Here is a 15261-nt window from a genome sequence, read left to right on the forward strand (position 1 = left end):
GAAACTTCTCAGCTGGCTTCTGACAAGCAAAATCATTTGGAGAAGCCTGGTTTGCTTAATAACCACACAATTCACTTAACAACTACAGAGATTCATTTAATGACCATATAATCACTGGATAACTTACTTATTGACATCATTGTTTAGCTACTGAAATTACAATGCCAATTGGAGTCATAGGTCGAGGACTACTTGCATTTTTTTACCCCTGTAAATAAATATCATGGCATAGGCAGGAATCAGTGCTAGTGAACTCACATTATGGGTTTTTATATCCTATATCTTTGCCTCATTTCTGTCACAGCATCCTTAACTTTGCCTTGAAGACCAAATTGCTTAGGGAAATAAGCTCTTAAAGGCTTGGTGTATATGGATTTGCTTTCTGACAATGACAGTTGAATATGACCGGGTAAGTAGGTTAAGTCTGCAGCCGCTACATGATCTGCAATGCATAAAATCATGTGAAAAGAAACATCTAATTGAACTTTTTGAACCAGTTTCGTGCATCAGCAAATTCATTCAAGCAATACTTACTTGATTTCATCATACCTCTGTCCTATTTTGTCTGTTCTGTTTCCTAAGAACAGACAGTTTAGTTGTAGAGATTTGTTTTTTAAAAAATATATATGATCTAGTCCCTCACCTTAACCCTCCATAGTTATCTATTTTCATCAGTATGTTCCCTGTAAGCAGAACAAGTGCTGAATATGCAACAGACACTTCCTTTAGAGTGATTCAGACTATAGATGTCTTCTCCTTAATGAACAATTTTCTACAGTTTTCAGTGCCACATGTACCAAATAATGAAAAATGTGACCTTTCTAAACAGCAAAGCTACTTAACTATTCTCTAAATAACCCCCTAAAGTCTTATTAGTACATTTACTCTGCATTCTTTAATAAAAAAAGGTATGTTGTTTGGAGTCCTTGTTTTGTCGGTTTATATTTACCTCAATGTCTCCCATGGGATTGTTGGTGTTAAGAGCAAAATCATTTGATTCTTACATTCTAACTTCAGATTCAAGTAACTTAATTTAAATCTAAAGTACAGCATTAAAATGGCAATACAATTACCATATCATTTATATTTTTAACTTAAAATCAGCAATTAATTTAAGGGTATACAAAGTAGCACAAACATACTGTAAGCTTCCATTATTTTCAGTGAATACATTCTGTAATATAACACTGACCACAATAGTCCTTAATTCATTATATTTAATAGGTATGTGAAATCATAATCACATTCTATACCGCTATACCTTGTCTAAATACATTTTTAAGCTTGCTTCCTTTCTTTTTCCATTTTTCCCACTGATCTTACTTCCACCACAATTCCATTTTTTTAACCATAAAGTAATATAAAATTCTTTTAAGAAAGCATATCTGGCAGGAATGCAAAACTGAAAGAACATAAAAAATATAAGCCTTTTGTCTCCCATGATTATGGATTATATGAATCTCCCTTCATATTTATTCTGTTTCCTCAAACTCCAGATGGATTTCCAAAATCAAAAATATAAGTGGACTGCAATTAGACTCTTAATTGAAAGTTCAATATTTGTAATGTGTTTGCTTCTACTATCTAGCCTAAGCTATTATGGGATTCTGGAGTCTGCTCTTTATTTCATTATTTCTAGGACTTGTATTGGTTTTAAATCTCTTTCTGAATTACACAGTTCTTGTGTCTAATCTAGGCTTAAGGTATGTTGATCTGTTTAACCTGATCTACATTAAAAGCTGTTAGATCAGAAAATGTCTCTGTGCAATATCTTTCTTTTTTCCATCCACAGTCAATAAAAAACTGATCAGTTTGGTCAACCGCCTATCAGGGACCCTTTAAACTTGAACTAGCCCAAAAGATCCTTCAGGACTATAGGAATTCACTGGCAGACATGGAAAAAGGCATAATGCTAATGTTGGTTGATTTCTCAATTCTCTCACCAAGATGGTTTGATCAATTCCGTGTAAAAATTTTCCTGGCCCTTGCACCTCACAATTCAGAAACAGTTCATACACATGCATGTTGTTCTCAATATTAATTTGTGTATGAGAAAGGACATTTCTTGATAGCTGCCCATAATGACCATCCTACACTACCCTCAAGGAAAGTAAGTGAAAATAATCTATTAATCTTCTATCTAATTAATTTATCATAATGATGTTATTCACAGGTGGACTATCAATAAATAAACATGATGGTAACTATTGCTCTCTAAAACAATTAAATTGGTAATATAAATGTGCTCAGAGTGATAAAAAAATCTTTATTGCTATATATTGTGTGAATGTATCAGTTAACTGAATCAAAATACTTAGAATACTAAAATGTTGGGAAGGTCCTTAGTTATTATTCTCATACAATGGGCATGTTGCTGGTATCACTGTAATCTCATAGTTTAACATTGATCAAATTATGCAGGAGACTAATTTACACTTGTATTTATTATTATCTGCTGCCAGTCACACTTTAGTTGCATTTTATGAAATATTAATAATAAATTGGAAGAAAAAACTGTGGTCTCGTAGAAATTTAAACTAATTATATATTTTTTTCTTCACTCTTTCTCCTTTTCCAGTTCAAAAATGCTAACGTTGAAATTTAATTAATTCAGACTGAACTGAAGCAGTCTTAGTTGAAGTTTTGATCTTACATATGCATTACTGTTTGTCTGTTTCTAAATGCACACACATACAGTACCTCCCTTCTGACAGGTACTGAAGTATTATTTGGGCATAATATTATTCAATTCATGAAAAACTATATTTCAGAGTTAGGCATGAATGTCTAGTGTCATTTAATTCTGACATTACATGTAAATTAAAAATAGGTACTTTGTGCTCTAGATATCACAAGAACCAAGCCTGAACTACCAGCCTATACTTTCTTTTTTTTAATGACTCTGTAATCCCTTGCTTCGGGTGGAGTCATAGCGACTGAATGGAGCTGAGTGTTTACTGGCCAGATGCTCTTCCTGACCATCATGCAGAATTCACAACATATATTTTCTCTTTGTGCCCTGATAGAAAAACATTGGTCTCTGCCTAGGATTGAACTATCAACCTTCCGAGTGGGAGGTGAGTGTCTTCACCTCTAAGCCACCACACTACTGCTACTAGACCATTCTTAATTTCACTAAAATGAATTTAAGTAAAGGTAAAGATTTTCCCTATCCAGTCACTTACGACTAGGTAGATGTGCTCATCTCCATTCCTTAGCCAAGGAAGCCAGCCTTGTCCAATGAAATTTCCCTGGTCATATGGCCAGCATGACCATATGCCAAGGCACACGGAATACTGTTACCTTCCCACCAAAATGGCACCTACTTATCTACTTGCATTTACATGCTTTTGAACTGCTAAGTAAGCAGAAGCAGGGGCAAGTAACAGGACTCACCCCAAAATGCGCTCTTGGGTCTCAAACCTGGGCTGTCATCTTTCCAGCTGACAAGCTCAGCATCTTTTACCACTGAGTCATCATTGCCTCTCATAGAATTTCTTACTAAATGCCTTTTTATTTTAAAATAAAGATACACAGGGAAAAAACTTTTTCCAGTGCCCAACTTTTTCCAGCTCAATTTAAGTTAAATTAAGTTGAACTTAAGCTTAAACCTAACTCAAGTTGAAAGTAAATATTCAGTTTATCCATTATATGGATCTATCCAACAAAGAAAATATATCAAGCCATACATAACAACAGAACTCAAACCCATTTAATATATTTGCTTATTCTTATAAAATCAGAGTTGGGGAAGGCAGTCTTCCAGTTCTATTTTAGTAGGTAATCATTTATTTATGTTTATGAGATTTAGAGGCTGCCTGAGTCTAAATTTATTTTTGTTAGCTTTCATAAAAATAAGAATAATTTAAAAATAAGGAAGTCCCTCTAACAACAAGAATAATACTAACAGGTTTCCCAAACACTTTACCATAGGGCCTGAGAGAATAGCCACAATTTAAAGACTTCCAGGACATCATCAGGGAGGGAACAATATGGATTTCTGGATAGATATTATTCCAGAGACCAGTCAGTACAACAGAGAAGTCTCAGTTTTTGGATCTTAATAGATGGCATTGTTTGACTGAATGAACACCAATTCTGCTAGATCTTACTGAGAAGGAAGAAATGATGGGAAACAGGTGGTCCTGCAGATTTCCTGGCCGTATGCCATGAAGGATTTTATAGGCGATAACCTGCACCTTGAATTACATCTGGAAGCCCACTGGCAACCAGTGCAGCCTACATAACAGATGTGACACATGAGCATACCCATGTACAGCATGTCAAACACTGCTTGCATCATTGCATTTTAGATCCGCTGAGGTTTCCAAGTGTTCTTAAACAATAGTCTCATGTAGAGCACATGGTAATAGTTCAATCACAAAAGTCTAGGGTCTGAATGAGCCTTCATTCTAGAACAAGTTTCAACTGAAGCAGAAAATATAATTTTGCCAAAGCTCTCTTGGCCATAGCTTTTACTTGGTTTTCAAATGGGAGCAGTGAGTCCAAGATGACTGCCCGATTATGGACTAGTGGGGAAGTGGGGAAGTGCAGTTCTGGAGTCTAGAATGCTACAAAGAGATTTTCAATAGAACTGCTTATTTTCCTTGTGTTATGTTTTGTGCTTGATGTTAGAAATGATGGGGAAGTTAGAGAAAGAAGAAATGCAAGTTCCTTGCAGTATGATATATCTATTCTGCCCCTTAAGCCATTGAGGTTCATTGCACTGCATTACAAGAGATATCATTGTTTCAATAACTGGTGAGGAAAAGAATGAAAAGTTAGAAGTACAGACCCAGATTGAAAAAAAGGACCTGCCTCTTATGTATGTATACAATTTGGAAGATGAAGATTCTATTCTCCTCACACAAAGAACACCATAACTAATTGATGAACCCAAACAAACATTTAAAATGAAAGAAAATACTCTGTCATTAATACCATTTAGAATATTCAAGGTTTAGTTTTCTCTCATAATAAAACAATAAACAATTACAGCCATTTTTTTCTTCCCTATCTCTTTCTTCTGGATGTACACGAAGCAAGACCTCGATTTAAAATAAAGCACTGAGTAACAAGGACCGGATCAAAATTGCATGAAATATTTATAAAACATAATAAGAGAGACTGGTTCAAATGTTTTTATAGTAATAATGCAAGAATAAAATTCTATTCTAATTGCACATAAAGAAAAATCAGAACATTTCTTAGATTTCTTAAAGGAAAGATCAGTGTCCTTATCAATTTATCTGTATCCAATGTTCTTGTTTACCACATACTTTATCTCACCTTTTCCCATGACTCAAATACGCCGAAATTCCTGTTGGATACTTCAACTGCACCTACCAAATGTTTCTTGAAGGGTGGGGGGGGGGACCAATTTGTCAATAATACAAATTCTTGCATGATTGCTTCTTTCTTTTCCTCTTAATTTTTCCTGTTGTTATAAAATTTGCCAGTTAAATGCTTTTGGTATTAGCTAATGTCAGTTGCTAAGGAAAATAGTAGAAGAAGTAAAAGAACAAAGATGGTTAAAGATGAAGTTACTGACTCAGTAAAAGCAAAAGAGAAGGAGTGGGCATAATTCCCAGAGGAGGATATTCCACACTTTGGAAGCAACATTGGAAAAAGCTGTCATCCATTTGTATTATATTGATTAGGAGGGCTAGTGAACCTTCTGTGTTGACTTATTAGTAAAGAACAAGGAGGATTGGACATTGGTGCAAGTTTTAGTTAATAAGGCACATAGGCTATATTTGTATAATTTTCTCACTGGGTTTGGGTATAGTATAAAATACAGAGATAAAAACAATATTGTTGTACAACTTGTGGAGCTAAAGAAACAGTTTAATTAATTATTTTATTTAATATGTAAGCATGGTTGAAAAGCACATGAACATGATGCATTACATCAGATGCATTAGTCAGAGGACAGAACCAGGCTAATAAGGACCATGAATAGCACTTGTACTCCCTTGCAATTACAAGTAAGAGTTTATCAGGTTGGACCAAACAATCATAGAAAATTTCAAGTGATCCTTAAGTGGACTAAACAGCACAATTTGTGAAAAAAAATGTAACTATCACAAGACTCTCTCAGTGCTTTCAATTAGTTTCCTTATAACTTAGCATGATTGACTCTAATTATTCAAAAGTGTAGTTAGTTGATGAATTACCAATTCCAGGAAATGTGCCTAAAAATAATATATATTTGTGCATCATTATTGTTTGGTAGACTGCCTCCTTAGAAAAAAATATAATAAAAGATGTCAGTGTAGGAGAACTTTTCTTCAGCACATAATAAGTTAATGGATCTCAAAAAGTAAAGGCCTGTCATATACCTAGGCATATCATATGGAGATGGATGTTCTGGCAAGTTGTGTGCTATTAGAAGGTTAAAACCAATGCTTTAAATTATATCTGAAAAAACATATGGAAAACAGTGTATGTCTTTCAACATATGTTAAACGTTGTATCAATAGTTTAGATGCCTAGCTGCTTTATATATCAACTGAAGCCTCTAGACCACGGGTGTCACACTCACCATGCCACATGATGTGTGGTGATACACTGCAACTCTTTTTGTATTGCCAGCAATGGGGTGGGCGTAGCTTCAGTATGATGAAACCGGACTGTGGGCTGGCAGTTTGACACCCCTGCTCTAGACACTCCTCAGTGATATTTGTATATAGAATACATTGTACTTTTTCAAATTAACTACAACAAAAGTTTGAGAAACAATTAGTAGATACACTAACTTAAAGATAGTCACAGTGATACCAAATATGGTTTTGTAAATCCATTCTTTTCTACCACCATAAGCTGAAAATACAGAGACATTAGGAATAATAAGGAATATTAATGACCTCTACTGAATGTAAGGTTCATAGTTCTTTGTATGAGATGTTGAAGAGTATTACTCAGTAGTATTTGCTAGATAAAAGGAGAGACAAAAATAGACAAGAACAATCAAAAACCAATTCTTCTAATTGGTCCAATAGTGTGATGGTATCAAAATTGTATCAAAAGAAGCTGGATCATACTGCCCCATTTAAATTCTTATATAGGACATCAGCCAAGGTGACCTAAGCAATTGAAATGCCAAATCCTAGCCAAATCCCAAATGAAATATAATTGTTGAAGGTAACAGATATTCTCCAGATGTATCTTGAATTATGAAGTTATTAACTTCTTTCTCAAACATATTAATTTCAAATAGTATATGTGAAACCAGCTGATATTTAATTAATTCATACATTAATTAACTCCCTAAATAGGAATCTCTCAAGACCCACATAACTGACAAATCAAGAAAAGCAAAACTACAAAGATTTCAGAGCTATCTTTTTTAAAGTGCTGTTTAATTGAGTCCAATGCATAAGACTGCCTGGGCAAATCCCTGTGGTTTTCCTGGCAAGGCTTTATAGAAGTGGTTTTCCACTGCCTGTTTCCTAGGGCTGAGAAAGTGACTGGCCCAAAATCACCCAGCCAACTTCCATAGAGATGGATGTCCCTGCAAGTTGTGAGCTTTTAGAGGCAGCAATAGAACTCACAGTATCCCTGGTTTCTAGCCTGATGCCTCAAACACTATACCAAACTGGTTCTTCTTTAATGCTAATTTGAGAGTAAAAACAGAATCTTGAAAACTAAAAGAGAATTTCCAACCACAGTTATAATGAGTTAATTAAAATAGTATCTCTTGAAATGCTTTATCCCAATGTGTCTTGTGTTTGGATTGTGTTGCCTCTATTCATATAAACTGAACTCATCTTCCCACTTTCTTCCTACCATCTGTCATGGAACCAGTTCTTCCCAGACTGATTTTAAATAGATGGCAGCCCTTTTGACTGAAGATAGTCTACATTCATTAAGAAATAACCCAAAACAACAGGAAAAATGGCTGGTTACATCGAGGTAGTCCTCAACTAACAATTGATTGTTCAATGACCACTTGGAATTACAATGGAATCACATATGACCCATGCCTGAAGTTGTGGCTGCTGAAATGCCCCATCCTGTGGTGTCAGGATGAAAATTTGAGCACTGGCCCTTACCACTAACTACAGGGATGCTACCCTGCATGGTTCAGCACACATTGTTCCACTTATTTCTTCTGATTGCCATTCTGAAAGAGTACCCAGCTGATGTGACTCATGGATCTTTCTAAAGAGATCTCTCCATGTTCACATCATCCTGGAAATATCTGCAATTCTTATAATCTCTCAGAAGGGCATGATTTTGCAAATTATGCAATTTGGAAAATTGTGTCCTGAGAGATCAGAAGTGGAGCAAGCATGACAAGGTGGGAAAGAAGCTCTTACACTGGCCATTGACTATTTGGTCTGTCCCTTTATGGCTTCTGGAGAAGATCCACTACATTATGAGGAAAAGCAGTTTTAAATACCTATGTGCACGTTCAGTGCAGACAGATATATGAGTATTATTTTTGGTCTCTATTGCTGTAGAATACAGTTTCAAATGATCTTTAGTTTGTACTTGATCTGATTCATCTTCAAGTTTTTCCAATGTTTGTGTTCATTTGCCATGCCTTCATTGGCATCTCCCATTAACCACGGGGGGGGGGGGGCAACTTAGTTATGTCAAAACGAGGTGCTTAGGAATTATATAACATTCCTCTATTCCTAAAAACAGATTTCAACAATATCATGAAGAAAAACCCTCATATTCATTCTATTAAATGTCAGGAACATAGCATTTAACCCTTGACTAATATGAGTGATCAATCTAAATCTGATTAGATGTATTACTTACTAAATGTCATGACATCATAATATAATATATTTTCCCATTTTTTCCTCAGTGCAATAATTGTAAGAAATAGAATCAGAGAAATACCCAGTGCAACAGTGTAAATTGTTTTACTTGTCATAAGGACAAGGAGAGAAAAGAGAGTGCCATTTTCTTTTACACCTAACACATTTATGTTTAAAGGCTAGTAAAACACATTTCCAAGTCTCTAGCATCCTATCATCACTTATATAAAAGGTAGCAAGTTTTAAATATATTCTGCTTTCAGAATTCAATAGAAAAAAAAATTCTCATTGGCATTCATTATATTGCAGTTTCTACTAATGAATAATGAGAGCATGGAAAGAACTTTATTCATGTACACTTCTGTGTCTCTCATTTTAACTTATCAGTTTTGATTCATGGCTTATCATTATGTAGGATAAATGTGATTAAATTTCTATCAATGAAAGAAGAAATTAAATTTAAGCAACATTTATGGATAGGTTTTGATTTAGTGAAATAAAATAATCTCATATTAATCCTATCTTTTCTAAGAATCCTATATTATTCATATTTGGATTTCTTTTCTTTGGTGCACCAAATATTAGTGCATGTATGATTTTAAGCACAAAGCTTCATATCCAAGTACTATGTATTTACCATACCTTCATTTTTGCAAGCCTTTCTTATTAAATATTTTATAGAAATAGCATCTATTACTTTTCTTCAAAAGTACTTTCAAATTTACTCCATAATTTTGTAACATTTTAAAAGCAAAACCTTGTATACTCAGTGCAGAAAAGCAATCAAGTTGAATAGTGATTAAGTTCATCTTAGATCCTGGCTTTTTTTTTTTGCATGAGATGTTGGTATTTTCAAAAGCTTACATTCTCACAATAAACCAAACTAATCTCACATAATTCTCAAATATTGTGAGAGTTTTATTTTTTTTAAAAAAAGCTTACTTAATCTTGAGATCTTTTTATTGCCATGCAGAGGAATGTGTGTCATAGCAATTAGAGGTCCAATGCTTTGGCTTACATAGTGATCCCAATAAGCTTCCACTGAAGATGTCATGGTCCACCTAAAAAAACAGATTGGGAATAGTTCCTGTATGCCAGAGATTCTGACTGGTTTGAAAACCCAGTATGGAAAAAAGGCCACTATTTACATGAAAAGGATGAATTGTTCCCTTGGGCAACACTGGCCAATGTTATTACTTATGTGCTTAAAATATTTATCATGACAAGATGAAGAAGAACATTTTGGAATTTATTGTTTATTTGCTTGTTTCAATTAAAGTCACCATTTTTTTAAAAAAAAACAACTGTAGACATCTTAGAACAGTATAAAAGAAACTATACATTAAAAATACAGCAGCCATAACATTACTTCAAACAGTTCAAGCCAAAATAAACCCTATAGAGACATCAGACTCCAAAAGTACAATGAAAAAGTATATTCTTTTGTCCTCTTCTAAAGGGCAAGGAGTGATAAAGAGAGAGGCAGCTATTGAAAAGTTAAAGGGCAGACTTTTCCATTGGATCAAAAAATAATTCCTGATTTTATCTTATCAAATCAAGAAATGGCATGCCTTAGTGTTTGGGAAGTGCTTCTTTAACAATCTGCATACATATAGGTCTTTAATGGTGACTCATTCCAGCACAGAGACTATTTATACTTCAATTAACCATCTGTTCAGCAGCAATTCAATTGCATGGTTCTAGTTGAGGTCTAAACACTATTGCCACTTTCCCAAGTGGAAAAATAATAGTTGAATGGGTTTTTTCCTTACCACCCTCACCAGTGGCATCAGGAATTTTGCTTAGTAGATTCATTTGTTGGTTGCCACTGAAAACATCAGAATCTTTGTAAGACCAGTCTCAATATAATTATGTTATTGTGTTACAAGCAAATAGTATTGCCCCTTGGAGCATGCTAAAAGGCTGATGTCTACTTCATTTTTATATCAGTTAATTAGAAAGGGTGTTAAAGATAATGATTATTGAAAGGATTGGGAGAAGTGAAAATAAAATAAATAATAATAGATCAGGAAAATGAGTAATTAATTATTCCCCAAGCTTCATACAGCTTGGTAGGTTACAAGTTATGCAATTCTCAAATATAATCCATCTTATTTCATGTGAATAATGAATAATGAAGACATTTCTGTTTAGCATTATGGTTAGTGAGATGGCAGTTAAATTTAGAGTTTGCCCAGTGTTTAAGTGGTATTACTAAACAATTCTTAATACATTTAAATGCTGGTCTTGAATTTTATATTGTCATAAACATTCATGAATGTGTCTATTAACCTGAAATACACTAAAGAAAGTAATGCCCCAAAAAGGATTCTAAATCTTCTGAGGAAAATATAGTTAGCCTCTGAATTGATGGAGTAATTGATCAATTGATTAATTCTCAATTCTGTTTTTTACTAACAGAACTGTTTGCCATTTCAGTAAGTATTTAAAGTGGAACCAGGTAATTTTGAAGGTTGGCAATAGGACTGCATATGGCTTGAGCACTGCCTAGGGCATAATTTTTATACAAATCTACAGTGAATAGAATTGCAGTAGTTATATGCACTAAGAAGCACAGGAAAGGCAAAACTGGGTTAAAGGCCCATTTTCGTATCTAAATCTGGGGTTTAATGTGACAAAAATAGAGGGTATTGCCCTTTCTCCCAGTTAAGCAACAGTTAATTTTGAAGTGGAAAAAAAGGAAACTTGGTAGACTTCAGGCTGGGAACTATAATTTCAGTTTTCATAAAATATTTCATGCAAGGGGAAAGATTTCTATTGCATACTGTCACCACTTTTGCAAAATGTCACTCAGAAAGGATACTTAGGGAAATCTAAAATGAGGATATTAGATTAATACAGTTCTAGTAATATTCAGTTCCTAACAACCACTTAAGCTCATAAATCTCCCCAAACATATATGTACAATTTTTCTGTTTGTCAACCACTTCACAATTCTTGGGAAAGTGGTATTTAAATGGAAAATCTGCCTAATGTCTTGAGTTTAATCCCAACACAATCCAAATTTCCACATTTGTGTAATCCATAAACACAACCCACATTTTTGGATTAAACATCAAAAACGACAGTCTACATCCTAGGTCAGACTGATTTGGTTATTTGTCAAAATAGCAATTTTTCCTTTTAAAAGGAAGGAAATTCAGACAATATGAGGAAGATTATGCTACCATTAACAGAATGCAGCCTTAATATGGCATGAATGTTGTGTTTTTCAATCCCTATTACCTAAAAAGTTGATTTCTTCATTCCACTCATCATTCAAGTATGATCTCACATCAAGGGAAGTATGCAGAGAAAAATAGAACAGAGAAATGGAGATTGGCTGTAACTTAACTACAGAAGCATAAGATCTCAGTTCAAATGTTGCTATCAGGTGTTTTCTGTCAGTTGTGTCAAAACACCACAGTGAAAAATAAAGCAAAGCTGGCAGATCCAATCTGATAAAGTATCTGTAATGCAAAGCATAAATATATTACTTCATTTTCAAAGAAAAGGTAATTATATATTTTGTATTAAAAATGGAGAACATTAGCACATCTGATCCAAAAACTAGTAAGGCACCAAGATTACCGTCCAAACAGGGCCATCTATCTTTTTCTTTTGAGGGGAACGTTCTTATCATTGTCCAAATTAAATTGCTATAGTAGAATTAAGCCTCTCAGGAAGTACCTGGAATACAGAAAAACAATTGGGATGCTTTTTTATACAATCCAATCAGATTTTGGAACAAGATGCCCAAACCCCCATGAATGCTTTAGAAAAAAGCTTTGTTTAGACATTTCCTATAGTGGAATAATGAAATAGCTTTTAATGTAACATAATTTTCAGTATGACTTGCAAATCTGCTCACAATAGAGGAATCAGATAAACTCTAAAAAAATTGAGTTGTTTCTCTTTCATCTGTAATTCATAGCATGAGTGCATTATAGTAATATGTTGTAGAAGCTGTAATTGGCCCAACATGTCCACATTTTATTTTCCTAAGATAATTGACAATGAGAATAATAATAATTTATATATTGCAGAATTCAGGTGATTCGATACAATTATTTCTATAGTTAATCTAGTAGCGTTTTTCATTTGATGCACTTCTTTTCATGTATTTGGAAATATAGAAGTCTTTGTTTATAAACTGTGAGCAATTTACAGTTTTAACATTCATATACTGTAATATATAAAACATATTAAATAATACTCAAGTGACTAAAAACTAATTCAGGATAAAATAAAAGATAAAAGATAAATAAAAGGTAATTAGGTCAACTTTTTTCTAGATTAATTTTGTAGATTAACAAGAAACTTTTTTTAAAAAAGGAGAAAGGAACCAATCTCCAATGACAGAGTTACATGACTTACGTGCTATAATAGTAAAGGCTCCAACTCATTTCTAGATTAATTATATGTTCTTTGAAATAATGGCAGGATTTTGTCATAGTTTTTCTTACACAGGTCAAAGTGTAATAAATTTCTACTCATTCACCACTCCCCAAGGAATGTTTGTGAGTAACTAAAAGCCAACAAGTGTATAGAAAGTATACTGTATGACCAGAGGCATATGGTACCACACCCTCATTGCCTACAGGTCTTTTTGTGTTTGTGTTCCTTGAATGAATACAGCTCTGCAACCCATAGAAGACCAAGAAGTATTTGTCAAGCAGATAAACGTTAAAGTAAGGTCAGAAAATCAAATTATAAATTATAAGAACATCAAGTATGCCATACTGAGAGCTTTATGTAGGTTTTTGAAAGCAGCATTACTAATACTAAAGTAGTCTGAAATGAAAACATTGCAAATCCTCAAAAAGCAATTGTAGTTAATGCTCTTTTTATAAATAAAGCTAAGGTTTTCTATATTGTCTTTTTCTCATTTCTTTATATATTATTCTAGTCTAACTTGTACTACCAAGTTCAGCTACTTAGTTCTTTGCCCCCCGCCCCCAGTGGTGTACTTGCAGAGCTCTTTGTACTTGCTGCTCAGTAAAATAGGAAACATAAATCTCACCTAAGTCTCACATAAGCAACTTCTGCTTACACATAAAAGTTTTACTTGCTTTTCTCCCCAACAGACCTATTCCACAGATATTCTCCAAAGAAGTCTGCCAAACCTCCTGACCTAATTTTCAGGATGACTAAATAAAGAATAAAATCTGGCATATCAATAATGTATAGTTGGCTAGAACCTTTGTTAATATTAAATAGATTTTTTAAAAAACATTTTGCTACACCATATCAGAATATCCATCACTTGATTAGACTTCAGTGACTTCCTTGTTTTGAACACATCATTAACTAACAAAGATTGGAATGTTATGCTTCTATAATCTCTGGAGGGTGTTATACTTTTCAAAAAGTTTCTGATGTTTCCTTAATCTAATAAGTTTCCAGGAGGCTTTCATACTGTTTGTTTCTGATTTACCAACTTTTCCACTGATAATATAGGCATTTTTAGATTAAAGAAATAGTGTTTTTCCTACTGACAAAAACTGAGATAATTTTATGATTTTCTGAAAATCAAGTAACATTAACAGGAAGCACATGATAAGTTTGATGGAACTTGACAGCTCATTTGAAAGCCAAAATGTATAGGGATGTCAAGAGCAAACCACATGAGTCCTATGCCAGCATCACATCCATACAAAGCCATTTAACATTTTAATATTCCCATTTAGTTATGTTCAAATGAGCCTGAGGATCTCTCAGGAGGCTGCTCTGACTTGTTTATGAAGCTCTTGTGCAGAAAATTATTAAGAGTCAATGTGATGCAACAGTAGATTGGCTTAAGTATTTGATCCCTTGGGATATGCTACTAATTTTGATAAACTTAGGTTGATTGCATATTCCTGGCAAGATATTTTGTGAAACGTATGTCAAAAAATATAATTGAGATTGAGTTAAAAAAGGGGCCTAAAATAGCTACAAAGCCACAAGTGGACTATCCAACCAACCCCCTTTGAATCTGAATTCTGTTCTTTGAATTCTGTTGACCCTTATCTAACTTAAAGCAAGTGTTAACCATTAGTTTAATTTAATTTAATAATTTGATTTCTGTACCGCCCTTCTCCCGAAGGACTCAGGGCGGTGAACAGGGCAATACACAATAAAAATATTATACAAAAATTAAAAAGCCATTAAACATTATGCCCTTAAAATTAATACATATTACAATTAAAACTATTTATAAAAACCCAACCCCATCCCGTCAGACCATGCCAGCTTGTTTGAAAAAGAAAGTTTTGAGATCGCGCCGGAAGGAGCGAAGGTAGGGGGCCGTCCGGAGCTCAACCGGTAAGCTGTTCCAAAGGTCTATATTCTGTATTCACTTTAGATTGTTCATACCACAAATAGGCATGCCACCCAAATCTAAAACCATGGTCCTCCAAATGTATAATCACTTTTTCTTCAAGATCACTCAAACCAAATAACAAGCATCAAAATATAGACCCAATCCCCCTCTCTCTTTAGCTTT

Source organism: Vipera ursinii (genome assembly GCF_947247035.1).
Source record: "Vipera ursinii genome assembly, chromosome: 2".
Lineage (NCBI taxonomy): Eukaryota > Metazoa > Chordata > Lepidosauria > Squamata > Viperidae > Vipera > Vipera ursinii.